General features: G+C 46.5%; 1 protein-coding gene across 5 annotated transcripts in view; it reads left to right on the forward strand.

Moving 5' to 3' along the window:
• Positions 1 to 26036, forward strand: part of PHACTR4 (phosphatase and actin regulator 4) — a 67620-nt gene that overhangs the window by 14019 nt on the left and 27565 nt on the right. For 4 of the 5 annotated variants that reach the window (XM_059830758.1, XM_059830755.1, XM_059830756.1 and 1 more), the window contains 2 exons: positions 8933 to 8979; positions 11844 to 11914. The gene's annotated coding sequence lies outside the window, so the exon portion shown is untranslated. Of the gene's footprint in view, positions 1 to 8932; positions 8980 to 11826; positions 11915 to 26036 lie in introns of those variants that run through there. The other variant, XM_059830760.1, reaches the window with a different exon arrangement.

Here is a 26036-nt window from a genome sequence, read left to right on the forward strand (position 1 = left end):
GTGGCCTCATTTAGGTGAGGAAATGGTGGTTGCGAATGAAATCGTCTATCGAGTCGTAATTACGGGGGCATTACTGCAGTGTTGCAGTGTGTGCTCGGCTATGTTGTTTTCAATGAAAAGTTTGACGACAATGGAAACCACAAAACTAAGGCAAAGTTGTTTTGTATTTTACCCTGGAAGTCAGAGGTAAATAAGTAACCCTATTATTAGACGCCTTTTGCGTGTGTGTTATAAAGCAATGCAGACGCAGATTATATATAGCCCAGATGATATATGCAACCCACAGTCCTCAACTGCATGCTTTAATGCTAGGACAAGGATGGAGGTTTTTGTTGCTGATACATCCAAACAAGCCCACTCTTACGCTTCATGGCAGACAACTACAAACCGAGGACCGAGTTTGTGTTTGCGGTAGCATTTGTCAGGTTAAAATGGATTTTGTTCATTAGATGCAGTTTTTCTTGGGAGGTCCTGTTGGGTTGTTAAAAGCAGCTTTTGCTACTTCAAAAGGTGTAGGCTACCTCGGAAACAGTACAGCCTTTTCTCTGAATCAGTGCTGTGTGCAGTGCTGAGACCTAACAAATGTGATGATTATCTCTGATCAGTCTTTTGTGGTGGAGGTGCGAGATTCTTCATTGGTCTTTGTACAAATTCAAAAAGGCTGGAAAATAATTGTTAAAATTGGGGGGAAAAAATGTAACTTCGTCTGTACAGTCGAGTGCAAGTTGGCAGTGTGTTTATTTCTATCATGAGCTTGCTTTGCTTTGCAGTATTGGATCTTAGCTTCAGACAAGCTGTCCCATGCTTTTGGGCTCCTGCAGTTTCTTCACCCTCAAGTCAGTAATCCTCTCATTTCTATTTGTGTCCATGGTTCTGTATAGATAGAGTTGGTTAGAGGTTTTTTGAGTAAATTGAAATTCCCTGCGAGGTGTGGTACGAGAACAAACTGTTGTATGAGCAGGTATGTACTGATCACAAAGGAATTTTAATTTCTGACAAGCCCCATTGTACTGAAATCGGTTGTGCAGAAAGACATGATGGAAACATGCCAGTTCCAGAGTTGAAACAAGTGTGGTGCTGCCGGGGCTGGGATTTCACAGGAGCTGCAAGCTGACCTTCAGTTGCTTTTGGAAGGGAGACCTTCTGCAGCCCCGTGTCTGCCACGTTTTCTCCCTTAAAAAAAGCTGGGGTTAGTGTTTTTGTGACAATGAAACAAGCTGGAAAAGATCTGGGTGACAATGGATCCTGGTGGCCTGCATTTAGGGTGGTTTAAGGCAGTCAGGCTGACTTTTGGGTTTGAATCTTAGATGCTCAATGTTTAATATGTTGTTTTATAGCCTTTAGGAAAAAAAAAAGGCATCTCGAGACTTACTGTTCTTAATATTCACAGGTCTGAGGAATAGGGACCACACTCCTGAATGCATTCCCTTTACACTAGCATAACCCTCTCTGAAAGGTGAATTGGACTCCAGGCATTTCCCGATCTCCTGTGTGCCTCCTATCACTGCACTAATTAATTTATCCAGACCTTGCTCTGGTGCAGAGATTGGGCTGTGGTCTAGATTTGCAGAAGCTCAGCTGGTATTTTTGTAGCTAGCTAGGGATGCTCTGGTGCTATGGTGGCTCGAGCAGCAATAAAGTTATTCCTAATATGGGACCTTACGTAGTCAAGAATTCAGTTTGTCATCTCACGCTTTTTGGAAAGAGGGAGAAATAAAAGTACAGCTTAGATTTTGGGCAAATGAGCTCTGCACTTCAAATATTCATTGGTTTTTTTGCTTGCAGTATGCTGAAGCAGGTGCTTGTGGAATTGGTTCATTTTCTTAAGTCCCACTGTGCAAAAATGAGCTGGGTACTCGGATAACTGGGATCCTCTGTGGAAACTACTCTACAAATACATAATTTTTTTTCCTTCTCTCCTTTTGGGGTGCCAAGACTTTTCTGGGTAATAGCAAAATGTGTGATTTGCATTCTTCAGTATAATAATTTACTAACATTCATGTTTTGAGGGTTTGTATGTGTTGATAGATTAAGTAGTGTGTTTTGGTCTTGTGGATGTCTAGAACATCTTTAATATCCTGGTTTTAATTACATCAAGCTTGGTCTTCTGGCTTTTTTAAAATTTCAACCCTGGGTGGCTTTTAGTTCTCATCTCTGATCTCCGCAAACGGGCTGTGTTGTTCATTCTGTCTGACAATTAAATGTACATCTTCCCCTATTGAAAAGGTTTCTGCAGTAGAACTGTTTTGCAGCTGTGGTGGTGGGGAGTTTTGAGTGTTGTGGTTCAGGTGTTAGGTGTTGAGCCTTCTTGCTAAGCCAAGCTAAAATCTTGTTTTTTTATGAAACTCTTCCAAGCTGAAACCTGCGTTGCTAAATGTTGGGCAGACAGCTGATGAAATGGAATTTTGAGAGGATGGGGCACTAAATACCAGCTGCACACAGACGTGTGGTAACATGCAGGTGATGAGAACATCTGTCACCCCTTCTAGGGAAAAACTTCCACATCTCCTCGACAGTAGAGGTAAATCTAAAGTTTTACAGTTTAGCTGTCAGTCAGGAATCCAGAGGGTTGGTAGTCTCTTGTTCTTGGTGATGTAGGGCTTCCATCTTTTGGGAGGTTGATCAAGGAATAGCCATGCCTTGCTACCTCCCTTTGGATGCTCTTAGTCCTACGTCAGCTTTCACGACAATAAGAACAAGAACATCTGTCCTCTGCACGAATCAGCCATTCTGCTTTAATTTTCCCCTCTGCTTTTATCAGGAAGATAATTTTGGTGGAGGCAAGCCCTTCAGCTGCTTCAAGGACAGTGAGTAGGGAAGCTGGTTTGCTATATTTGTACCGCAGGTTTTTTCCCCTGCGTGCATGCACACCTCCAGAGTGGTTGATCAGCTGCCAAAAGGTCTGGAGGCGAATGATAAGTGTTTACCATGCTGATAGCTAAATAGAAATAGCATTTGTCACTGGGAGCTGGCTTAGAAGTCATGCTGTGTTCATCTCTGTGCCATGCTTTCCTATAGGCAGCTGGCTTTTTTGTTTAAGGTTTGGTAAATATGGCTCATTCAGTGAACTGAAACACCTGGGAGAGGCTATAGGTGGCTTTTTGGACTTTGTATGATCTGTTTCAAGTAGAACTATGAGAAAAAAACTTGCTGTGTTTGGCTTGTTAGCTGAGTAAGGTGTCCAGGTGCTGCTGTGGGAGTCCTGTCTAAGGTTAGCAGTTTCTAGGAAATGGAGTATCGCATGTTTTCATTTGGTTTTGAATTGCTTTACAAAATAAGTTAATTCCTTCTTGAAGAGGGGGAAACCGAGGCACAGATAGACAAAGGGCCTTGTCCAGAGTCAAATGTGCTGTTCAGTAGCAGAGCTGCGAGCGAAGGTGGGTCTGGAACAGTTCAATGTTCTGCACAGTGTGTCGATGAGTATTTTTAAGGTTTACTTTGCGCGAGTGATGAAAAAAACCCACTCGCCTACCACATCTTGCAGCCACAGAGGATGCAGCTCCCTTCCCTTTCCAATTCCTCTCTGGTAATGTTATATTACTGTGCCACCCACAGGCAGCTACCACGCTGCTGAAAAATATTTGCCGTTTTCATGGGGAGCCAGTTATCAACTGTTAAATCGGTGACAAAAAGCCACTGGTTTCATTTGCTGTAATATGTACTGTATTTAGATTTCTCAGACCCAGTCATTCTAGTGTTCCGTTTAAATTGCATTTATAATTGTTATACTATTTTCTGATTTTTCCCACTGTTTCCATGGGATGTTTGTCACTTCTTCCACAAAACCCTTTCTTTGTGCGAAGCAGCTGCTGTGTTCCTGCTCAACAGCAATTGCTTTCCAGCAAGTGAAGAAATGCAAGCCGTGTTCCAGTCTGAAGTCTTGGGATCCTTGCGAAGAGAGAAAAACTGCAGGGCTGTTAATTATCGCTGCACCCTGTTCATTGATGTGTTGCCGCATTAGGCTGTGAGAACAACTTGGTTTAATCTGTGTCATTTTATTGAGGGGGAATATTCTGATTTACCTCCAGGATGCACGGGAGTTGACCTCTCCGTTGCTCTGGCCGTGATTAGCACAGAACAGACTGGGTCAGCAGAGGCTGCTTGGAGGATTTTGAAATCAGCATGCCCATTTGTAGCAAAAGATGTTCAAACCATGGTAACTGAAGGACACGAGCAAACCATGATTTTTTTAGGTGGAGTTGATTTTTATTAGATGAAGTCAGAAAAACAGACAAGCTTTTTGGCTTCTTCTGACCTGGAGAAGGGCTTGTATATCTCTCTCTTCCCCTCTCCACTGCTCGGTCCAACAAGAGGTGAACTCTGCCTTCACACCTTGTCTTGTAATTTATAGTAGTGCACTGGGCATGGTTGATCTGTTTAGGGTTTTTAAGAATTTCCCTTGTGATACTTAAACTCTCGTCTGTGCACCCGTGCTATAAGCTGCCCCTTGGGAGAACTGTTCTGTTGAGTTATTCTGCTTTGTAGAACAGAATTTTAATATTTTTTACCACGCTCTTAATCTTACGGCTGGCAGATAAATTGAGTTACTTTAGCCCTTCCCCTGGGGACTTCATGGGGCTTTGTGGACAGCATACCCATAGCATTAGGTGGAGTTATCTCAGCTTTGCGAAAATCTGCTCATCTGTCTTCCTGCAATGAGTAATTGATTGGTGAGAGAATAAAATGTTGATTTTTTTTTTTTTTTAAATTGCGTTTATAAAAAGGGATGGACAACCAGGTCTGGTGGGGCAGCTGGGGAGGTTTTTGCTGTGAGTCCAGCCTTTCAGAAACATCTGCAACTGGGTTTGATGCGCTGAGAAGAGTCCTTCTGATGGCTTGGTTCAACCATTCGAGGAAAGTTTGGCAAGCCAGGGATGAAAGCTCAGAACCTCCCTGGATAACCTGCCTGATGAAGAGCAGGCTGCTCGGTGCCTGGCCTCGGTCTCCCAGCTAGACTTACTCTTCTTGTCCACTTTTTCTTGTTACAATTGTGAGCTCTTGCAGGCAGGAGCAGACCCTCACTAGACTCATCTGGTCCAGCGAGGACCTGCTTGGGATTTGGGCTTCTGGGTGCTGCTGTGGTACCTAACATTTTAAAACCAGTGCAAAGCAAAGGACTGAACTAGCATAATGAATTAGTATTAGTTTGTTTATTGACTGCCTGTTACTAGCACCATATTAGGTTAAAATAAAATATTTTCTAGGAGGTTGTCAAGTGAGCTTGGTTTCATTCCATGGGTATGTCACTTGAGCGCTCGGTAATGGCCTGTATTCATGCAGGACCTTGTTCCTCAGGCTACCGGGTGTTTGTTAACACTTCCCTTTCCCTCTCCCTCCAACTGATGGGTACAGTTCAAGGCTGTTATTAAGAACATCCTTTCTCTCCCCCACATGCTTTTTTTTCCAAGACAGCCTCCGGTTTTGTCTCATTACAGGAAAAGCCCTGTAGTAGCTGCCCAGCTGCTGTCATGTCCCTCTCTGGACTGGTGATTTAGAGCTGAGCCAGCATGGAAGCTGGCTTTCCGCGCCTAAGGCAAGCCTGTTAGCAGATACTGCGGAGAAGTAATGTGCCACTTCTCTTTGGAGCAGTTGTCAGTTTTCTAGTTTAGTTGGGGGAAAACCAACTGACATTGGCTTGGTTTTTAGTTGGACTTTTGGAAACATCCCTTAGTCTTTTGAAGGAAGCCACTCAGTGTTGCTGGAGGAGATGAGCCATCTGAGATCAGAAGCGCTTGCGAGGACAGAGTGGTACGGCTAATGAGCTTCACTGTGGAGGAAGCTGGAAGTGTAATGTTCAAGAGGTCTGGGTGAGGATTGCTGAAAATGAGACCATGAGAAAGTGGGTGAGCTGCTAATCAGTAAAGCTTGTAGTTGAATTATGTGAATTGCCCCAGGCTGGAAAAAACAGTGGCACAATGGTGCGCAGCTTCATGGTGACTTAGTGTTTGGAGCTGGGGCTGTCATGGTCCGGTCCTTCCCAAGCCACCGCGCACTCCTCTGAAAGTGCTTAGTTTGCATCTGGGTCAGCTTTGACTGCTCCCTGGATGGCTGCATCAGTGCTGGCGCAAGGAAGCGGTGGGAAGGCATGGGAGGAGGTCTGGAGTCTGGACTTAGGTCGGTTTGTGTTGCTGTGGGACCCGCACCCTCAGGAGGGTGCAACAGAGTGAGCACATGGGCAGAGCTGGGACAGATGAAATTCCCCGCTTCAGCAGAGAGCACGTTAAGACTGAAGAAACAGGGTAGAAAACAGTGTAGAAATACTACAGCATGGCTGCGGAGCAGTCATTTTCTATTACGGATGGATTAGCTGCCTAGCTGGAAAAAAGCCATCACCTTTCTGCTGAGAGTTCAGAGACGGGTCAATGGAACAAGAATATATTCTTAGATTGGTACGAAGAGCTGGAAAAAAGAAAAAGTGAAGCGTTTGAACTAACAAGCCAGACAAAGGCCGTGCTTCTGCTCGCTGCGATGCTGAGCAGCAGCAAGGGGCAGGCGGCAGGGCTGCGAAGCGGTGTATCCCGGAGCAGAGAAAGGAGCTGCGCTGTGCCGGTAACAGAGGAATTTCACACAGCTGTCAGGCCCAGGGAATGTCTGAGCGCTCTGAGGCCATGAATATTCAGAGGAGCTGTAGCATGTGTCGTACTAAAGAAAATGCAAAATCCAAGTTTTCTCAGGCTTACGTACCTGGGAAACGTCTGACAGTAGAGGATAAAAGTAATTTTCTGTTCTGCAGGGCAGGTTATCTCAAACTGTCCGTTGCAGAATACAGCTTCCCAATTAGCCAGTCCTAGTTAACGCTGGCAGCAGGATCTGCACTACTTAATCCGTTGCTTCGGTGAGAATGTGCCTGTTTCTTAGCACAGGCAGAGACGTGCGCTCCTGCTTTGGCAGCCTTGTGGCAATGCTGGGAGGCCTGACTTTGCTCCCTCTTGTGCTAACCCGGCATCACTTTTTTTTTTTCCTCTGATGTGCCTTTTATGCTTGTTCTATTAATGATCAGCTGATTGTGGATTTAGTGTTTTGCTCAGAAGGATCCCTCCCCATACAGGCTGAGGTGCTTCCAGCCGTGCTGTCAGGCGATGACAGATGTCCTTGGTGCATACAGTGAGTGTCCAGCGGCGACGGGCTGCCAGGATTAGTATTCCAGGCACAAATGTGCCCCTCGTAATATGCAAAGCTCAGCGCAGCCTGTGCAGGAATGCCCTTGAAAGGCAAATTAAACTGAACTCCCTGGTGGCTCTGGGAGGAGTAGGAAGGTTGCTGTCATCTCTGCTGAGGTTAAAGTAGGTTTTGAGGTGTCTCCTTTTGTTTCTCTTCTGCTTTCCCTTCCCAGAAGGGCTTACTGAAAGGACAGGCAGGGAGACCTGACCTGCAAACGCCCTGTACAGTAGAGTTGCTGCTAACTGGGGGTTTGGGTTTGTGTGAAGATGCTGACTTGATAATGGTATTTGTAAAAATCATGGCTCTTCTGCCTTCAGTGGGGAGCATTTGTTCGAGTTTTTGCAAACGGTGTCCTTGAGACAGCCTTTAGAATATCACGTGGAGGTACCAAATTGCGCATCCAAAATGCACGTGAAATTTAGCTCTATTTTAAGTGTTAATGGATTAAGCTGGAGGGATTCTGAAGGTGTTTCCCCAGTAACCTCGTGGTAATCTGCCTGTGAAGTGAAGATCTGATGTTCTGGGGCAACTGATTTGCTGCCCAGAAGTCTGCACAGATAGCGCTTCTTTTGCTAAGCTGTTTAAATGCTGTGATTGCCAAGGATGTTTTGAGAGTTTAATGGCTTTGTCAAGGTGTTCTCCCCATCTAAGAATATTGCTGCAATGGTATTCTAGCTGCAACAGAGAGAAGTAGCCTGGAGCATGGTTGTCTGATCAAAAGAAGTGTTTCACCCACACAGTTCAGCAAAGCAAAACTTAAAAGCCCTGCTGGCGATAGCTTGTTCAGGCACACTTCCAGTGACGGTGTGGTAGGGTTATCTCCTCTGACGCCGCAGCCCTGTGATGCTCCGATGCTGTCGTGCAAGCTGAGCATGTGCTGTAAAGTCAGCAAATTATCAGATGGAGATGATCCATCTGATGTTGCATTGCAGCCAACAAACTGCACTTTGCTGCTGGGAGGTACAGCTATGAGCTGTCCTAGACCTAATGGTGAAGGGTTAGGCTGAAATGGGCTACGCATAAAAGCTCGCTTTGACTTCTCAGCACTGGAAACGAGCTTATTTTGTACCTGCTTCCCAATCAGCCCATGCTGTGTCTTTTGACAGTTCCTATTGCGGTTGTCTTAGTTTGAACTGCAAGCTCTTTAGGACAGAAGCGCTCTTTTTCTAAAATGCTGAGCATGTTTTTACCACGCTGCATAATGTATCAGAATCAAGATGTCTCCTGATTTCCCCAAACTTAGTTCCTCTTGCACCTTGTTTCGCAACTTTCTCCAGAGAAAAGCTGAGTCTGCTACCAAACTCCTAGTTCCTCCTTTTTGTCTTTTTCCCCCAGTATGTTCAGAACTGTCTTGATGTCGTGTGACATCTAAAATACTTCCTGTGCACGTGCTATTATAGCTGCCTTTGCTAGATAAGCATTAGCTGTTCCCTTTTACAGCAGACACATGCCTTCTTGAAGAAGCAGATGCGGGATGTTTTCCCTGGGAACAAACATTTGGTGCTTTGTAATTATGGCACCTTAATTTTGTTTCCCTTTTCTTTCCAACACAGCGTGTGTGTGATTAGAGACTAGCAATATCTTCAAAGAGGGGTGAAGATGCCACACACTCTTGTTCCTAGTTTGCTGGCGCAGGATTCCTGCTCTAGGTTCCCTCCATGCTGGTTATGTGGAGACTGAGCAGAGCTGATAGAGAAGTGAAACTAAACCTGGGCTTTGGTCACACTTGGAATTTTAATTTGTGTGTCAATTTTGTTTCCTGTTTTTGTAGGAATTGCTCAGAAAGCTGGTGTGCAAGAGGAATGGAAGAGAACGCTGGTGAGTACACTCTTAGATATCTTCACAGAATGACAGAATCATTAATGTTGGAAAAGACCTGTAAGTTCATCAAGTCCAACCATCACCCCAACCCCACCATGCCCACTAAACCATGTCCCGCAGTGCCACGTCCACATGTTCCTTGAACACCTCCAGTGATGGTGACTCCACCACCTCCCTGGGCAGCCTCTTCCAGTGCTCCACCACTCTCTCAGGAAAGACATTTTTCCTAATATCCAGCCTGAACCTCCCCTGGTGCAACTTGAGGCCATTTCCTCTTGTCCTGTCACTTGTCACTTGGGAGAAGAGACCAACACCCACCTCCCCACAACCCCCTTTCAGGTAATAGTAGAGAGCGATGAGGTCTCCCCTCAGCCTCCTCTTCTCCAGACTGAACAACCCCAGCTCCCTCAGCCGCTCCTCATCAGACTTGTGCTCCAGACCCCTCACCAGCTCCGTCGCCCTTCTCTGGACACGCTCCAGCACCTCAATGTCCTTCTTGTAGTGAGGGGCCCAAAACTGAACACAGCATTCGAGGTGCGGCCTCACCAGCACCGAGTACAGGGGCACGATCCCCTCCCTGCTCCTGTTGGCCACACCATTTCTGATACAGGCCAGGATGGCGTTGGCCTTCTTGGCCACCTGGGCACACTGCTGGCTCATATTCAGCCGGCTGTCAACCAACACTCCCAGGTCCTTTTCCGCCGGGCAGCTTTCCAGCCACTCGTCCCCAAGCCTGTAGCGTTACATGGGGTTGTTGTGACCCAAGTGCAGGACTCGGCACTTGGCCTTGTTGAACCTCATCCAATTGGCCTCAGCCCATCGATCCAGCCTGGCCACATCCCTCTGCAGAGCCTTCCTACCCTCGAGCAGATCAACACTCCCACCCAACTTGGTGTTGTCTGCAGACTTACTGAGGGAGCACTCAATCCCCTCATCCAGACCATCGATAAATATATTAAAGAAGACCAGCCCCAAAACTGAGCCCTGGGGGACTCTGCTTGTGACCGGCTGCCAACTGGATTTAACTCCTCTCACCACAACTCTCTGGGCTCGCCTGTCAAGCCAGTTTTTTACCCACCAAAGAGTGCGCCATGGGTTGTGGACCTGTTCTTTCCTCCTTGGTTAAGCATCATAAAGAACCTTACTACTTTCAACTTTGTGTCTTCAATTCAAATGTAGAAGGCGGTTAGAAAATCAGCTAGTTTGGCAGATGCATCAGTTGCAACTGGACTGCACTAATGGTGTGGATCAGATCTGATTAAAGCTGCGTTCTACGTCTGGAAGAGCTTTTTTGAAATTTCCCATCTGTGAAACCTGGAATACAAATCTATTGACTATCCCAAGCTCTTGAAAACAAATAGCATCCCCTTTCTTAATAGGTAGGAGGCTAGAAGCATTGAGCTGGTATGGGATTTGCACAAGGCACATGGCAAGCCATAAAGAAGGATCAGCTCCTGACTTCTCTTTCTGTATTTATTTCTTTAGGCTGCTCTGTCTTGCAGAAGATGTAGGATTTTTTGATTAAAATTTGGCTTTAAAGCTCTTGCTTTAGGCACTGTGTACTGCTTGTCCTGAGGCAAGCAAACTCATTGCTGTTAGGTTTAACTGCTGCAAGGATATGGTTACAACTAAAACTGGTAGATTTTTGACTTAGAGATTGCCTTGAATGTTTTTTCCATCTGCTTGCCTAAAATGGCTATGGAAGACACTAGCTAAATGGCCATTTTTTCCCTCCCATTGAAATGAGATTTGCGTGAAAGGTCTTGCCTGCACCGTGGGAAGCCAGTCTCCATGAAGCATACTGCCCTCACATCTCATGGACCATGATGTTGCAGTTGGTCACTTCTAATTGGTAGTTATGTGCAACTGTGTGACCATAAATATTATTTCTAGATTATTCCTGTGCAGCCAGGTGATGCCAACCTTAAAACTTGAGAATCGATGTACTTGTCAGCAGCATGGTGTGCTTGGCGTGGCAGATGTACCGGGCCTGTCTGCTGAAGGCCAGTTTTTGACTTCATGCAAAGCTGGTCTGTTGGAACCCAGTGGCCCAGTTGGAACAGCTACGAGCCAAGTGTACACGCATAAAAACATGTCGTGCTGATAATCCTGCTGGCAAGAATTGCTGCTGTGCCCTCTTAATTGTTAGCCTGTAAGGTGCACATTTAATTTGTGGTGATTGCTTTCCCTTATGATTTGCTTGTGGCAAACTAATCCCAAATGATGACTTTTGAAGGGGGAGGATGGGTAAAATGAGTGTGGCGCTGGCAGATGATGTGGAAGCAGTGGCCGTGGAGATGACAGCTCCCTGCTCAACCCCAGGACAAAGCACAGACAGCAGCAGGGCGAGTTTTTCCATCTCTCCAGCCTGCATTAATGGGATGGCTTTGAGTGATGCTGTGAGCTCTGCTTATACACCAGGACTCGGCCTCTGCTGGGACTGCCAGCAGCCAGCTGTGTTCATCTCACAAAGCTTTGTGTCCCTTTTTTATGTGCAGTTGAACTCCATTTTTTGGGTCGGTCGGTGAGCCAGGGGGTTGGAGCCTGCTGAGGTTACTGCGAGCTTTGACTCCTGATTTGAGCAGTGCCCGTGGCCTGGGATGCAGAAGGCCTTATGTTCTGTTTGCATTTTGCCAACTTAAGTAAAATTACCTCCCCTTTCCCTCTGAACAAATTCAGCTGTGCAAGTTTAGGATGGAGTATCTGTACCTGATCTTTGCATGCATGGACACCCCACACAGCTGGTTGTGAAGCTTTACGTGTTGCCTTCTTAGTGCTGGGAGCTAAGAGCCCCATATTAAAGGCGGAATAAGCAGATGGGTCTTTTATTATTATTTCCTTAAAATTACTTTGCTTTTAAGGATGCTCATTCTCCAAGTGCTGCTAAGCTCAGGACTCCTGGGTTGTCCCCGGCACTGAGACTGGAGATGAGGTAAGGCGGAGCTGCGTGCAGGAGCTGAGCTGAAGTCGATGCCCTTTGTTCCCTCAGAGCCCAGTGCTTTTTGATGTATTGCTGTCCTTAACTGGTTGTATATTAACTGCATTCACAATGCTGCATGGCTGGCTTTTGTTTTAACTGCATTGGCACGTGTTCAGAGTTGGTGTGCTTCGAATGGCACTGGGACTGCACAGTTGAAACATAAATCCTTTTTAGCTGTCAGGCTTCACTAGCCATGGGTGGGTGGGGGAGCCCTCTTTGGCTGGCTGCCCTGGCTAATTAAAAACGAAATTTGCTGTTGTCTTCAGATTTTAATTCATGCTGATCTCTGAAGACTAGTGGAAGCATGGTCTCCAGGCAGCTGCAATGAAGTTTCAGAGCTTGTCTACACACAGTTATTTTAGAACAGGTATGCAACTTAAAATTTGCTCTCAACCCTACCCTGGGTTGTTTTTCAAGTGTAGAGAAGAATATATGGGAACTTCTTGCAAGCCTTGGCATGTGGTCCTGAGCAAGTGACTGTAGTTTAAATAAATAACCACGTCAGCTATCTGCAGTAATTCGGACATGCATATGTTGTAGCCAGGGCAGCATCATACGGCTTAATTTTTCACTCTAACGCTGGACTTAAGCAAAACCGAATTACTTTGCTATAGGCTGTGCCTGTGTGACTGGCATCGGCTTAACGAATGCATAAACTGCTCAAATCGCAGCAACTTGTGTCGCTTGTCAGCCTGAGCCCTCAGCTACCAACTCATGCTGTGAAACCTACGGAGACGGAAGAAGTTTTGAAGTGGTGGGAGCCTGCAAGGTTCTGTGTAGGAGCTGAGAGGCGGTGGCGATGGATTGTGCCTCGGTGTGAGGCCAGGGCACAGCCCTGCGTTGTCTGTGCTGGAGGGAGAGTGCTGCCCCCGAGTCGTCAGCGGAGCTGTGAGGCAGGTGGGAGGACGGAGGTTGGTGAGAGGAATAAATGAAATCTAAATATACACACGTTGCCAGGCCGAATTTCCCTGCTTTCTGAGATCCCACCTACACAAGTGATCTGTTGAAGGGAAAGGTCACTGGAATACCTTTCCCCTCTTCAGATCCTTCCTGTCGTGCGGGTGAAGGATCACACTCTATTTTCGGAGCCTATTTCCGCTGGTCCATCTATTGCCCACGCTGTCGCTGCCACGACCCCCTCCCAAAGACCACTGACTTATCTTAGTTTGATATGAGCTAGGTTTGGACCTTTTTCTTCATCAAGGAATTGTTGTCTTATCTAGTATTTCATCTGCCTGTAAGTCTGTGAGATCTTAAAAAGCAAAATATTGAAGAAGTGGGAGCTTGGTGCTTGGCAGGGCAGGTCTCACCTTGTGCCTGTGGTTCCTTGACAGCTCCGCTGTGGTGTTGGGTTGACCCAACGTGGAAGCAGGCCTGCAGTTCACTTGCCCAGTAATGTTTGAGCTAATCATTCATGAATAGCTGTGAGGGGAGCATGGCAATGCCTTTCTTCATGGGAAGTGTTTGCTCTTGGGTCCTTTGACCTCCTGTACTTCAGTGCTGTGTTTACAGTTTCTGCTTGTGGCTACGCGCTTCCTCTGCAGGTATTGGGATATGAACCTTTAGGGCTTCCCTAAAAGGTCTGAATCTCTGTGGGACAACTGTGAAGCATTTTGGGAAATTAGTGCAGTAGCCTTTGCACACACAGGCTCTTACCTAAAGCTGATTTTTTAGAATAGCACTTGAAATACGAAGTTTACGGATGCTTTAAGAATATTCTGCAGTTACTTCTTTTATTCAAAGCTGACTTTCATCCCCTTTGACTTTCATCCCCTTTATCTCCTGCTGTGCTACTTTTTTCCAATTCTTTTCCTACTAAAAATAGGAAATACTCTTTGAGTCCTTAACCTTTGTGCAAACAAAGAAGTAATTTGTTTTAGCATCTATGCTGACTTCTGGGCTATGTGCCTCATAAGGAAACCAGTGTGATATGGATCTGCGGCTTTTGGAGAGTTAGACTCCAAATATAGTCTGAGTAGAGGAAACAGCTAGAAATCTGAGTACTTGCTTCTTATGCCACCAGCTCTGCTACTTGTTCCTGGCAGGATGGATGGCTGCCTACCCATTTCCCATTTTTATCCCTAAAAATACGAGCAATACCTTTAGATGCTCAGAGGTTCAAAACCATTATGGAAATGAGTGCATGACCATGGCATGTGCAGAGGTAACAGGATTTTTAGATCGCTCCTGGTTCAAAGCATGTCTGTAGAAGCAATACCTTTTAGTATACATCCATTGCTGCCAACTTCCTAGCAGCCCTGCTGTCTGAAAGGAAGTTTGAGATCAAAAAGACATCTCAAGCTGTTCCAGGGCTAGATTGTCCGAGCAGGTTCTGGCATTGCTGCCTTTCAAAAGATTATTGCTCAGAAGGGAGATGGACGCAACGGTGAAGGTGCAAAGTCCACGACCTGTCCCAAAGACGCTTTCATCACTGGCTTCCATCAACCTGCTGCCTTGGGATCTGAAAATAACACTTTGTTTTCATACGGCTGCTGGCTGATGCGTGGAACGTGTGTGGGATCCCTCTCGCACTCCGCCAGGACCCCTCGCTGGTGCTCTTTGCCAAGGCCCACCAAGCTCGGCATCTCCTCCGCGTAGGCACTACGTACAAGTGGAAAAGAGCAGAAGACTACAGATGTGCAAAGTCTGTTACGAGAAAACAAAACCTGCTCAGGAAAACCAGTTTTCTGCTTCAAAGGTGTCTGCCAAGTGACTTTCTTCTCGCTATTCCTTTGCTTATGAAGCCTTTTGTGTTCAGCAGCAGTGAAAGCTGAGGGAGTGGCTGCTAGGATGTAAAACGTTTTGCTTGTAGGTTGTTAGTTGGAATCTAAGGAGAGAGATCATGAGTATAAGTTCCCATCTTATGCCTCTGGAGTGGATTGGAGATGGGTGGCAGAGACAAGGACTTTGCAAGGACCACAGCTGCTGGATGGAGCTGCCTGCATGGGAAGAACATCTCCACCTGCACCTCCCTCTGATCTGATGGTGACTGCCACAGGGTGTCAGGGTTGAGGAGGAAATACGTGCTGCTCTCAATGTCATCTGTTCCTCAGAAGCCTAAGAAGGCTTTAGATGTCTAGCACAGTTGTTCTGGTACTTTGGGAACCGCGCTTCAAAAAGGGAAGGATCCAAGTAGGGGCAGGAAGGGAGAGGGTGAGGTGGAGCGCACTTTGTTTTACTCTTTGCATTTGCTGAAGAACTTGGAATAAAGGCCAGCCTCTGCTTCAGGGCTTCTTCAGCTTACTGCCAGTGCTCGGGACTGCCTGGGTGGGAATCCCCTTTTGATGACTAAGTTTCAACTGGAAATCAGCTGCTTCGAGGTTGCTGCCAGGACAGGCATTTAACTAACCGTTCAGCAGCTTTTAGGGAAAACTTGTCAAATGTGCACTTTTATGTTGAACTAAAGTGTTTTGACGATGTGGTTCTTAGTTTAAACTGGGCTGCTGGAGACAGCATTCGTTGTTTTCTGGTTTTGATCTGCAGAGGCAAATGTAGAGCATTGCAGTGTTAAGAGGGCTTTGCTGTCACACCGCTCTGAAGCGTGCCGGAGGAGAACGGTTAATGCTAACTAGCCAGTGGAAATCTCTTTATAATATCTGTTCCAGAACAAAAGAACAGGTTTTTCTTCCAGGAAGACATGGAAGCTGCGATTCCCGTATGTGATCCTGTATATTATGTATACAGCAATATAACTGCTTTGTGCGATACAATAGAAGAGAGCCAAAGTGGTCAAAGTGCCTGAGATTAAACATTTAATTACAGTTGATGTATGCTAATTTGCAAGCACACAGACAGGCAAAATCCTACTGTTCCTTAGCCAGATTTACCAGAGGGTTGAACCGATCTCAGTGGGGACCGTTTGACTTTTAAACAAGGTGCAGAACAGAACACTTGCTTACCGAGGTGAAAGCATTATTGTAAATAAGTCGAGTGCACTTAACAAGTTAGCCAAATACTTCGGGATGTTATCCTGACGGCCTTTCGTTCTTAGATCTGCGATGGATGTTCTAGTTCTTAGTGTAATGAATGTGCTGCATGCTGTCAGGGTGCTTGGGGCAGTTAATGGGATGCTGGTGCTGTTCTTCTGCCTGCTGTATTTGCAAGTGATTCAGATCAGCTATCCATCTGCTAGTTGGTGTGGCATTTATGAAAAGAAATACCCAATAATTCCCCCGAGAACAAGCCCCTTACGATTTGAGTAGGTGTCTGAACTCTTGCTGCCTTTCCCTCCTGATCTTCAAGCCAAGTGTTTTACAGAGATTACTTGCTGACCTGCCAGAGACCTTGTAATTCTGTGGCACCCCATTTCAAGTGATTTTTAAAGCTGTTGTAGTAAATGGCCGTGCGGTTTCTACAGATAGGTCTGCCTGGAGGAAAGCGGAGGTTCATTTTGCTGGTTTTGTGGTTTAGTGGCTAAGCTGTGGATGTGCTGGGAATGAGGTGCTTTGGCCTCCAGGCTGGCTGGAGCAAGATAGCAGCAAAGGCTGATGTTGAGTGAGAAATGTTGGGTCTGCTGAAGTGCTTCCTGATTGAATTGAACAATCTTATTCCTCGCATTAAGAGATAAGACCTTGTAGAACATGTAATCAATCCTCCGGATAATTCAGGTCGACTCTCTGGAAAATAGTGAGTGTGGAGTTACTGCAGTTCAGTAAGTAGGGCACGGAGCAGAAGGGTCAGATTTTGCGTTTCTAGTTTTCATTTTCAACTTGTTGGACCTTAAATTCACTTTGCTCTCTGCAACATTGTAAATTCTGTCAAAAGATTTTAGTAGCTGATTTTATTGGGGTTGGAGGTAGAAGAGGAGCCTGCCTGGAACCCGAGGTAAGCCCGCCTGGAACCATTGGCATAAATGAAGTGATTTTTGTTATTACTGTTTTTCTTAGTTCAGACAGCACCAATGTGTCCAGGCTGAATGGCAAACCTGGCTTTTTAAAAACAAAATACTGAATGTTCTCATTAATGTTGCCGCCCTTGTGAGTTGTAAACAGTGTTAGCTGAGCCACCGGCTGAACGAAGCTGGGCTTGAACGAAGCTGGGCTTGAACGAAGCTGGGCTTGAACGAAGCTGGGCTTGAACGAAGCTGGGCTTGAACGAAGCTGGGCTTGAACGAAGCTGGGCTTGAACGAAGCTGGGCTTGAACGAAGCTGGGCTTGAACGAAGCTGGGCTTGAACGAAGCTGGGCTTGAACGAAGCTGGGGCTGATCTGCAGCCCGGCTTCTAACAGTTGCATGTTGTCACTGCTGACGTCACCCCTTTATCTGTTTCTTTCTCATTTGTCTTGAAAAGGAGCCTGGCTCTGATTTCTGAAGGTGTCTTTTGTCTCCTAAAACACTTTGCAACAAGAAACTAGAGATCTGGTGTGGATTTTTTACAGGTTGGACCAATCCAGCTGTGATGGGACGAGCGATAACCACGACTCGGTTAGGAGGAGCATTGCTCTTCAGCCCAGCCTGGTTTTGTCTTGCTTTGTGAAGCACAGATTTTAAGATTTCTGAAGGATTTACCAGCTGGGTTATGATAAATTTGTATTCCCTGGTACACTAAAAATAATACTTACAGGAGTTTTTAAGTTCCACTTCGAGATCTGTGTAGCCTGCTGGTACTCAGGCTGTTCTGTTTCTGAGCTGAGCTTTGCAGACTCAGGATCTGCAGCGGATCCTGGGGCCCATTAGAGCTCGTCTTAAGGCTGTGTAAGATAAAGCTTTGGTGTAACTCAGCTGTACGATTTCCTTGCAGCGTCTCAGTCCTTCTGTCAGTACCTTCCATTCCGGCCTGGAAACCTGCTTCCATCTCAGGTGTGTGGGGCATCACGGCTGCTAACCTGGGAGGTCGCAGAGTGGTCGCTGGAGAAATCTGGAGATGGAAATAGAAACAAATTGTGCTAAAGTCGACCAGAATCGGTGCAGAGATCCGTGTCCGAGACAGCACCTCGCTTGCGAGACCTCTCTCACGGCACCGATGCAAGGCAGGCGAACCCCTCTCCCTGCTCCCGTGGATGGGACTGGGCGTAGTCACTCACGGGGGACCCGCACCCCCACCGCCCTCCTCCCGCGGTGGCCCGGTGCTGCGGGCGGGGGACACGCGGCCCAGAGCCCCGCAACCCCCCCGGCGGTGATGGGGGGGGCGCCGGCAGCGGCCCTGCGCTGCGGCCGCCAGGGGGCGGGCGGGGCCGGGGAGCGGCGGGGCCGGAGGGGGGGTCCGGGCTCGGGGGGGACCGGAGGGGGGGTCCGGGCTCGGGGGGGGTCCCTCTCCCGCGGCGCAGTGCTGCCCGCAATGGCTTCACCCCCGAGGGGCGGAGAGCTGCGTGCCGCAGCCCCTGCCCGGGCGCTTCCCTGTAAAAGCAGGGTTTACCGGGGGGGTGTGTGGACCCCCACGGGAGCAGGGCCGGGGGTTCCCCCTCTTTTTTTGGGGAGAAAAAAAAAAACCATGGAGGTGCAGCCAAGCGGTGGCCATGGATGTGCACTGCTGTGAGCCAGCAGATGCTGTGAGGTGGGGGGTGTCTCGGCAGTTGCATCAGGTTAGGGGCAAAATAAGGGTGGCCTCATTGGTGTAGTGCGTCCAAACAACCCCCCCTCCGTGCTTGAAAAGGTGGAATTTAATAACTTTCCATGCTCCATATAAGAATCCCGTAGCAAAACACACCCGGTGCCTGTGGTTCTCTCCCGCGGGCTAGGAAACGGCTCCGTGTACTGTTTGCTTTGTGTGTTTTCCCTTTGCTTCCCCAGCACGGCTGCAGCCAGGGACTCATTTCCAAGGCTAGGCGAAGAGTGAGTCATCGCTTGGCAAGGAAAATAAGTCCCGAAGACTCGGTGGTGATCCTTGCTGGATGGATCTGCCGGTAGCGATGTTCTCAAAGGGCACATCAACACCCTCTCCCCATCTCAGGAAGGTAGAGTGAGGCGGACGTCTGAGGCTGACCCTTGATAGGACTATAACCAGCTTCTGCGATGATTTTTTTCGTTGAGATTCAACCAAAAATGTTGAAAAAGCAGTGCCCTCCCCCCCCCAGCCCTTTGATCTTAACATTAAATCTTGGAGCGGTGATTAGGAAAGTAAACATCGTCCCTTCCTGGAGGGAAGGCAGAAGTTTGTTCTGCTCGAGCATTGTGCGTTGCAGGGGTTAAGTTACATTTTGCTTTGGGGAGGAAAGGAAAATCTCTCAAAGTAATTAAGTTAAGATGCTGACGCTAATGAAGGGGCTTTCAAAGCTGGGGCTGGTGGCAGGGTTGATGGGAATCCCCTGTTGAATCAATGACATTAGGGCCTTAGGAGTGATTCTGCAATTATTAGGCTGAAATGATGTAGAACATGAAGTTAATCCTGTTATCTCGCAAATATTGAGCAAACTGCTTGCTCTGAATAACTCTATAATGGGATTATACTAGTCAGTCTGGCACCCCCAACACTCCCTATCTGTTCAGGGCTTTTTCTTATTTTCCTGTTGAGGATAAACTATCGATCAGTCTTCCTAGAGTTAATTTTGGGAGGTGCTGCCTGGGGCACTGGTTTCCAGTGGTGCTGGATTTTTTTGAAAAATGAGTTTGATAATGAGCACCCTGTTGCCTTATGAAGCCATTCACTCCTCCACAGCAAAGATCCCTTGAGCCCATCCCTAAATAAACGTTTAGGAAAAGAACTGAAGAACAAGGACAAGTATAAAAGGAGACTTCCCTTCGTCATGCCTTCCTGGCATTAAGAATCTGCAGTTTAGTGAGTTCCTGTGCTGGAGACTGTTCTGGGCCATCATATTTGCAGAGTGTAATCATTTCTGGTTTGAAAGCGTAATTTTGCATCCGTGATAGCCCGTAGCAGTTGTTCTCAACAAAAGTAACTGCTGGGGGTTTTAAAAGGATTGTCTTGAGTTTGTTTTTAAGCAGTCTGATAAACTGCAAGGTAACCGATGTCAGGAAAACCCAAGAACCAAAATGATTGTGTAGGGAGGAGAGAGAAAAGCCCTAATGCATATTGAGTCACTTGCCGATGTTCATTAGACATGACTGCTTTCCTGTTGGACCTGCAGACTTCCAAGTTTTAGTGGCCTGACTTTTATGTGGGGTTTGTCAAGAGCTGGAACAATGGCATTGTCACTGCCAGGTCAAGTTATGTCCTTGGTTGCAGTTAGCAAAACGTAGCGACTTATGGTTCTGCCTGCAATTGTGGACAGAAATCAGATTACTGCCTGTCGTGCGAGAGGTGAAGACCTACACCCTGGTGAGAATTAGAGATTGAGTTTCAAAGTCAGGGAAAACATTTTTTCTCTACTCTGTAGCCAGAGGCGCAGTTAACAATGAAACAGGCCTTTTTCTTTCAGCATCACTAGAGTAAAGAAGTGATTTCCCCAACACCCACTAAATGAGCAGATGTTTCTGTGCCAAACCAGAAATTTCCATAAATATGGGAAAGTTCCATTAAAGAGTCAGTCAGCTTTTAGTTTCCAAGCTTTGATATTTTTTTTTTAAAGCTGATCTGAATCTTGGTAAGAACTGCAGATTTTTTTGGTGACGTTTTATTCTTTTTTACTCCCTTGATGAAGGTGAGAATTGCTCTGGAAGCTCCGAGAAGCTCCCTTACAGCAGAAATGGGCTTCAGCATTGCTAATGACTCGTGTGTCCGGGCTGCCTCAAAGAAGGCAGGGAGCGGCCGTGGGCTTCTGTAGCCAAGGGGCCAGCTAGGATTTGGGACCAGCTGGAGTTGCAGTTTAAGTGCCCAGGGGCCAGCTAGCCCTGTTGTTGATAAGGTAATGGATTTAGATAGTGTTGTTGTAGCCTCTAAGTTCAGGGACCTTGGAGGAAGCCCTGGGATGGCATTCTTAGGGCAAGGGAGCTAGCGCCTTCTGCAAGCTTGTTTAGATGGGAATCCAGCACAAGAACAAACTTCATATTTTAAATGTAAAGTACATGGAGAAATGGTTTGATGTTTATGTTTACACACCCGAAATTTTGTGCACCAATTCAAATTCTTTCTCTACTGTATCTTTAACTACTATAGTAGCTATAACTACTGCTTGAAGAATACGCTTACTGGAGCTATGGTTTTCAACTTTGCGTTTGTGCGCCTTTGAACAGCGTCTGATAGGAGGCACAGACCCCTGTGAAGTTAGTTAATCCAAATGTACCTTCTTTTTTCAGTGGCTTTTCTTTGGGCCCCTTAAAGATAGTTCTTGCTCATTCTTCCCGCAAGCTGAAAACCCCTGAACTTGAGTTTTGGTACTGCTAGGTCTTGCATAATGTGGATCTTGAGGCGGGAACTCTTTGGTGGATGCCATGGTGCGGAGTTTGTCCTGATACTTGCCTGTAAGATCTTTCTCCCTAATCAGCAGTGTTGACCTCTTCAAGCATTGGGAAGTGCGTTGTAACCTCATGGATCCATGGGATGTAGCATGGAGCTCCGTGACTGCCTAATCTCTGCCATGTGATTCTTTGATCCGAGCCCCTATCTCAAGGTGTTTTACATAGGTGTGAGGCTTACAAAGGCTGCCGTGGGCAGCAGCAAGGGGAATCATGCTGCTCTGTCTAGCCCACTGACTTGGGGGTTATCTCCACTGCAGGTGAAGGTAGGACTACAGCTCACACAAGCCTTTCTGGGTTGGCTGTAAGCTTGTTAGCTTACATACTTGAAATAGTAGTGTGCTATAACTCTTCTGCTGCAAAATTTGTCTGAGAAGGTAAGTAAATATTTGAGTAGCTGGCCCTTGCAGAGCTCACGGCTGTTACAAGTAGGCTGTTGGCATTTGAGCTGTCTGCTTCAAAGCCCGTCCTGATGGACTGCAGTGGTCGTGGCTAGGCTACAGTCAAACCTCTTACTGGCAGAAACAGTCCTGTTTCAATTTAACCGTATTTCCTCTCGGCAGCGGTGTCTGCAGCAGTGCTGAGAGGCTGTCTGCGGCCCCACATGCAACCATGCCAAGTGTGAGTGGACAGGAGTGTTATTTGATAGTCTTGGAAAGGGTTTTCGGCCGCTGTTTTGGTATGGTGGTACTTGTTCCTAAATAAGGTTGCTGCTGGTGCTCTACAAGTGCAGGAGGAAGGGAATGCGGTGCAATTATGTGAAATAAGGATTCTGGGAATGTGTGAAGGGTCGCATCTGCAAGAGGGGGAGCAACTCTGGGAGAAACAGCTTCTTACAAGGTTACGATTGGCTGTACCGCCTGAACTGTTGGTGTTATCTCATCTCTTGACATTTCCTTTAATTATATGAAATGGCCTTGACACTGTAAACAATTGCCATGGCATTGTCTCTGCAACTTGTGTGAGTCAATGTGATGCGTAAACAGCGTTTGTTTTTGGGGACCCGATCTGTATACATCTTGGGATGTAAACTACCTGTTTGCAATTGTCACATCTGCTTTTTGTGCCATATTCTGGGATGGCGCTTAGCGCTGGTGTCTGTCACCATCTTGTTTTCACAAGAGCTCTTGGTGCTGCCAGAAAACAGAGGAGCATCAGGGCAGGGGCTGGGATTTCAGGAGGAGCCTAAGGGGGTTAGGTGGGGAGCTCACGTTTTGCTTTCAGCTCCTTTGGGCCTCCATAATTCTCTCCCCAGCGAGCCAGTTCAAAAGGGGTAAGGAAGGGGATGATTCACAACACAAACCAGAGCATTGCTTTAATCACACCAGCAGCAATCTTTGACTCGGCATGTTTCAATCTTAAGCCTCGCTGCTGCTTGGAGACACCTTGGTGGTTGAGCAATAGTAAATATTTGGAGAGTTGAGGTTGAGGTTCACTCACTGTCTTGCTGATGGCTCTTGTCTGGGTGTGACCCGTGGTCTGGATGTGCCACTGTTCAGGGTGGTCCAAGGTAGATCTATGAAACGTATTTGGCTAGATGAACTTCCTAAGCGTTATCTTGTTCCTTAAATAGAGAATAAAGCTTGTATCAACATGAATCATAAAGTTGATAAACTGGAATGGTTCCTCTTGGAGCTGTCTTCTCATATTGGGCAAATATTTATCCACATTGTTTCAAAAGGCATATTTGTGCAATAGATGGAGGTCAAACCTGTAATTACCTGTTAGATTCACTCTGGTAGAAATGGCTTGTAAAAACACAGTACGCTTGAAAGGAAGCTTTTAAACCTGATGTTTGTGTGTGAATCTGAAGTCGTGGTTAAACATTTCAAATTCTGAGTTTTCAGTTGTATGGGTGCAAAAAGTATTTTTCTTGAGAAATTTAAGTGCCTTAAGCCAAATCGATCTGCCGTTCCTTTTAATTTCTAAACTGTGGCAGGGAAATTGGGTTTCTCTTCCAAATGTGTCTGCTTGAGATGATCAGAAGCTGAGATTGTGTGCCAAACTTGCCTTGCATTTTAATAAGGAGTTTCTAGCCTAGTCAATAATTAAAGCAGAGCAGGTGCGGTGGGGAAGTTGGGTGTTCCCCAAAAGCTAAACCAAGGCGCTTTTGTAAGTCTCCCTGGGCAGAGCCAAGTGAGTGAAGGATAGTACGATGCCCTGGCACTGGCTGGTTTTGTGCAGTAATTCGGAAAAAACGTAACTTCAGCCTGAAGAGCTCTAGGTGTTGAAGGATAATTTGGCTTATTGGTGTAGCATGCCTGCAATGAGCCCTTTGGGGTGGCAGAGGAAATACTAAAATGTTTTGCTGCAGTTTCATCTTTGGATGTGAAGAGCGAGTGTACTTGCTGAGATTTTTGTGAAATGTTAAAAAGAGGAAATGGGTTTTACAGAGAAATCTTGCTGCCTTTCTTTTCAGCTAGCATGTAGGCAGAGAGGCTTTCAGCTCAAGACATAGTTTGTCATCTTGAAGGATTAGAGGTAGGAAGAGAAATTTGGAATCATGAGTCTTTCAGTGAATCAGAGCAGGGATACTAGCCTGTGGACCTTGACCTAGACATTGCAGACGAGCTTCTGGAGTTTAATATAGTGCTACCTCTGAGGGTTAACTTCGATTTCATCTTATTTTAGAGGTTCAATATTTACTGCTATTCTTGCTGTTAATTTGCAGTCTCCAGTGTAGTGCTCAACAGAGCTCGTCTCATCAGTTTTATAGGTGGCATAGACGAACTTACCTCTTTTCCAAAGGACTCAGTTATTTCGAATAATATCTGCATAAAGCTGTAAAATCTTAGGTTTGTCCAGTAAGGTAGTTAACACAGAGGATGTGACTGTCTAGCACGTCCGTACTGCAGCCACTCGCTTAGGAAGAACACTGTATACTTGTGCTGTGCCAGTCCTAAAAGCACGTGCCGGGTGGTGATTTGAAAGGAGAAGGATAAATTTTGGATTTTGTGCTGAAGCTCTGTTAGTTTTGTAATTCTTCATCTCCAGTGTTTTGCGACGGGAAGCTTTAGGTGATGTTAGTTTATAGGTTCTTCTCTGAGTATCTTAGCTTTTGCTGAGGGGGAAGGTTAAATAAGAGTTAAGCTGAATGCCATGCCTGTTTCTTCCTTAAACAATGGAATAATTAATGTAATTTTCTTCTCCGTGTTTTTGCTTAATGTGTTCCTAATAATATAGCTGCAAGTGGCAGATGGGTATCCTGCCTCCGAGTGCTTCACTGTTGGGAATATGCTGATGCCTGATGCTTTGCTGGAATGTGTCCTGTATCTGTGCTTCTTTTGGCTTCTGACCAGTGTTTCTTTTAACGCTGCTTCAAGGTGCTCCAAAAAGTAGTTTGTCAGCTTTGGAGGTTCCCTTGCCTCGAGATGGCACAGCCATGAATCACCGCGGTGATCAAGTCAGCCAAGATGTGACTGAATCTTTCATTTTGTCAGGATTACATTCCTTAGCGTTCCCTCACTAGTAAACAAGAAAATATTTAGCATATGTTGTAATTATAGTGAATGGTGAGGAGGCATTGAAGATGACATGTTTTCAGTACTGGCTAAAATGTGCTCTCGTTGAAAGTTGCACTTCCTCGGCTGGAAAACAAGGCTGGGGGATATTTTGGCCTTAAGCTCCTCTTGGCCCCAAGACCTACTACGCAATTTTCTTTAGCCCTATCCTTGTGACAATTAAGCGATTCCTTGTGTTCCAGCCACCCGCTGTGATCACGAGGCTTTCCAGGAGCATGTCCTCAGCTTTATTTTCCCTTCCTAAACGTGAGGCTGAACGTGCTGTCGGTCAGCTTCCTGGCAGAGGCTGCTCCTGAGCCCGGAGCAGTGTTCTTCCTCCAGCTGTGCTCCATCCCGGTCAACGTCTGGGCTGCTGTGGGACATGGGATGCTCACCTTCCCCACCACCAGCACATACATGGTGGCACCAAGACAGTCCCTGGTGTGCTAGATCCGCTGCCCTTTGCTTTCCGAGATCGAGCGGCCGCTGTTGCTGTGCTGACTAATTGGTGGGGACAAGGGGACTGGAATGCTCTGGGAAATAGGAGTTTCCCTCTTGGAAATGTCACAGGAAGCGTGGAGGAAATCATGTGGTTTAGGAGTGGTTACCTCACTTTTCTGTCTCATCCGAACCAGCGCCCTTTCATCAAAGTATACAGAACCTAAACAATGCGATGCCAGCTGGCTTATAAATAAACCATTTTCCATTTCCACACCGGGTATCGGGCTGACTTTTAATACCATGTGAGGAGAAAGGAAGGGCGTCACGTTGTGTTGGCTTGTGACCTTCCAGATTGACTGCCCAGCTTCCTACCCACTTGCTTCCCCTTGGTCTGCTCTCATGGTTAATAAGTCTTCCACATGCTCTGTTTCGGAGCACAGCCCAGAAATGGTCATCTTGGTTGGTAGCCAGAGCTGTTACATATATATAATATATTTTCTCATCTTCTCCTTGTTCTGCCAAAGCTTCTGAGGATTGCTAGCAAACAGATTATGGTGAAACGCATCCAGCGTCGTGGTGCTGCCACTTTTTCTTCTCCCTGCCCATCCTCCTGATGAAATGGTACTGTGGGCCCGTGTTCGTATTCCAGGTAGATGCATCTCCAGCAAGGAAAGAGCCTTAAACATCCTGTAGCTACTGTTGATTCTCTTGCTGATGGGCTTGAAAGGAAAACGCCCAGTATCACTGGTTTTAAATAGACAGCTCCATCTGCATGGATGGGATAATGCAAGAGTCCTTTTTAATGTTCCTGTGGCTGAATCATGGAACATAAATGCCTGAGTC

The sequence above is a fragment of the Gavia stellata genome, chromosome 29 (genome assembly GCF_030936135.1).
Source record: "Gavia stellata isolate bGavSte3 chromosome 29, bGavSte3.hap2, whole genome shotgun sequence".
Lineage (NCBI taxonomy): Eukaryota > Metazoa > Chordata > Aves > Gaviiformes > Gaviidae > Gavia > Gavia stellata.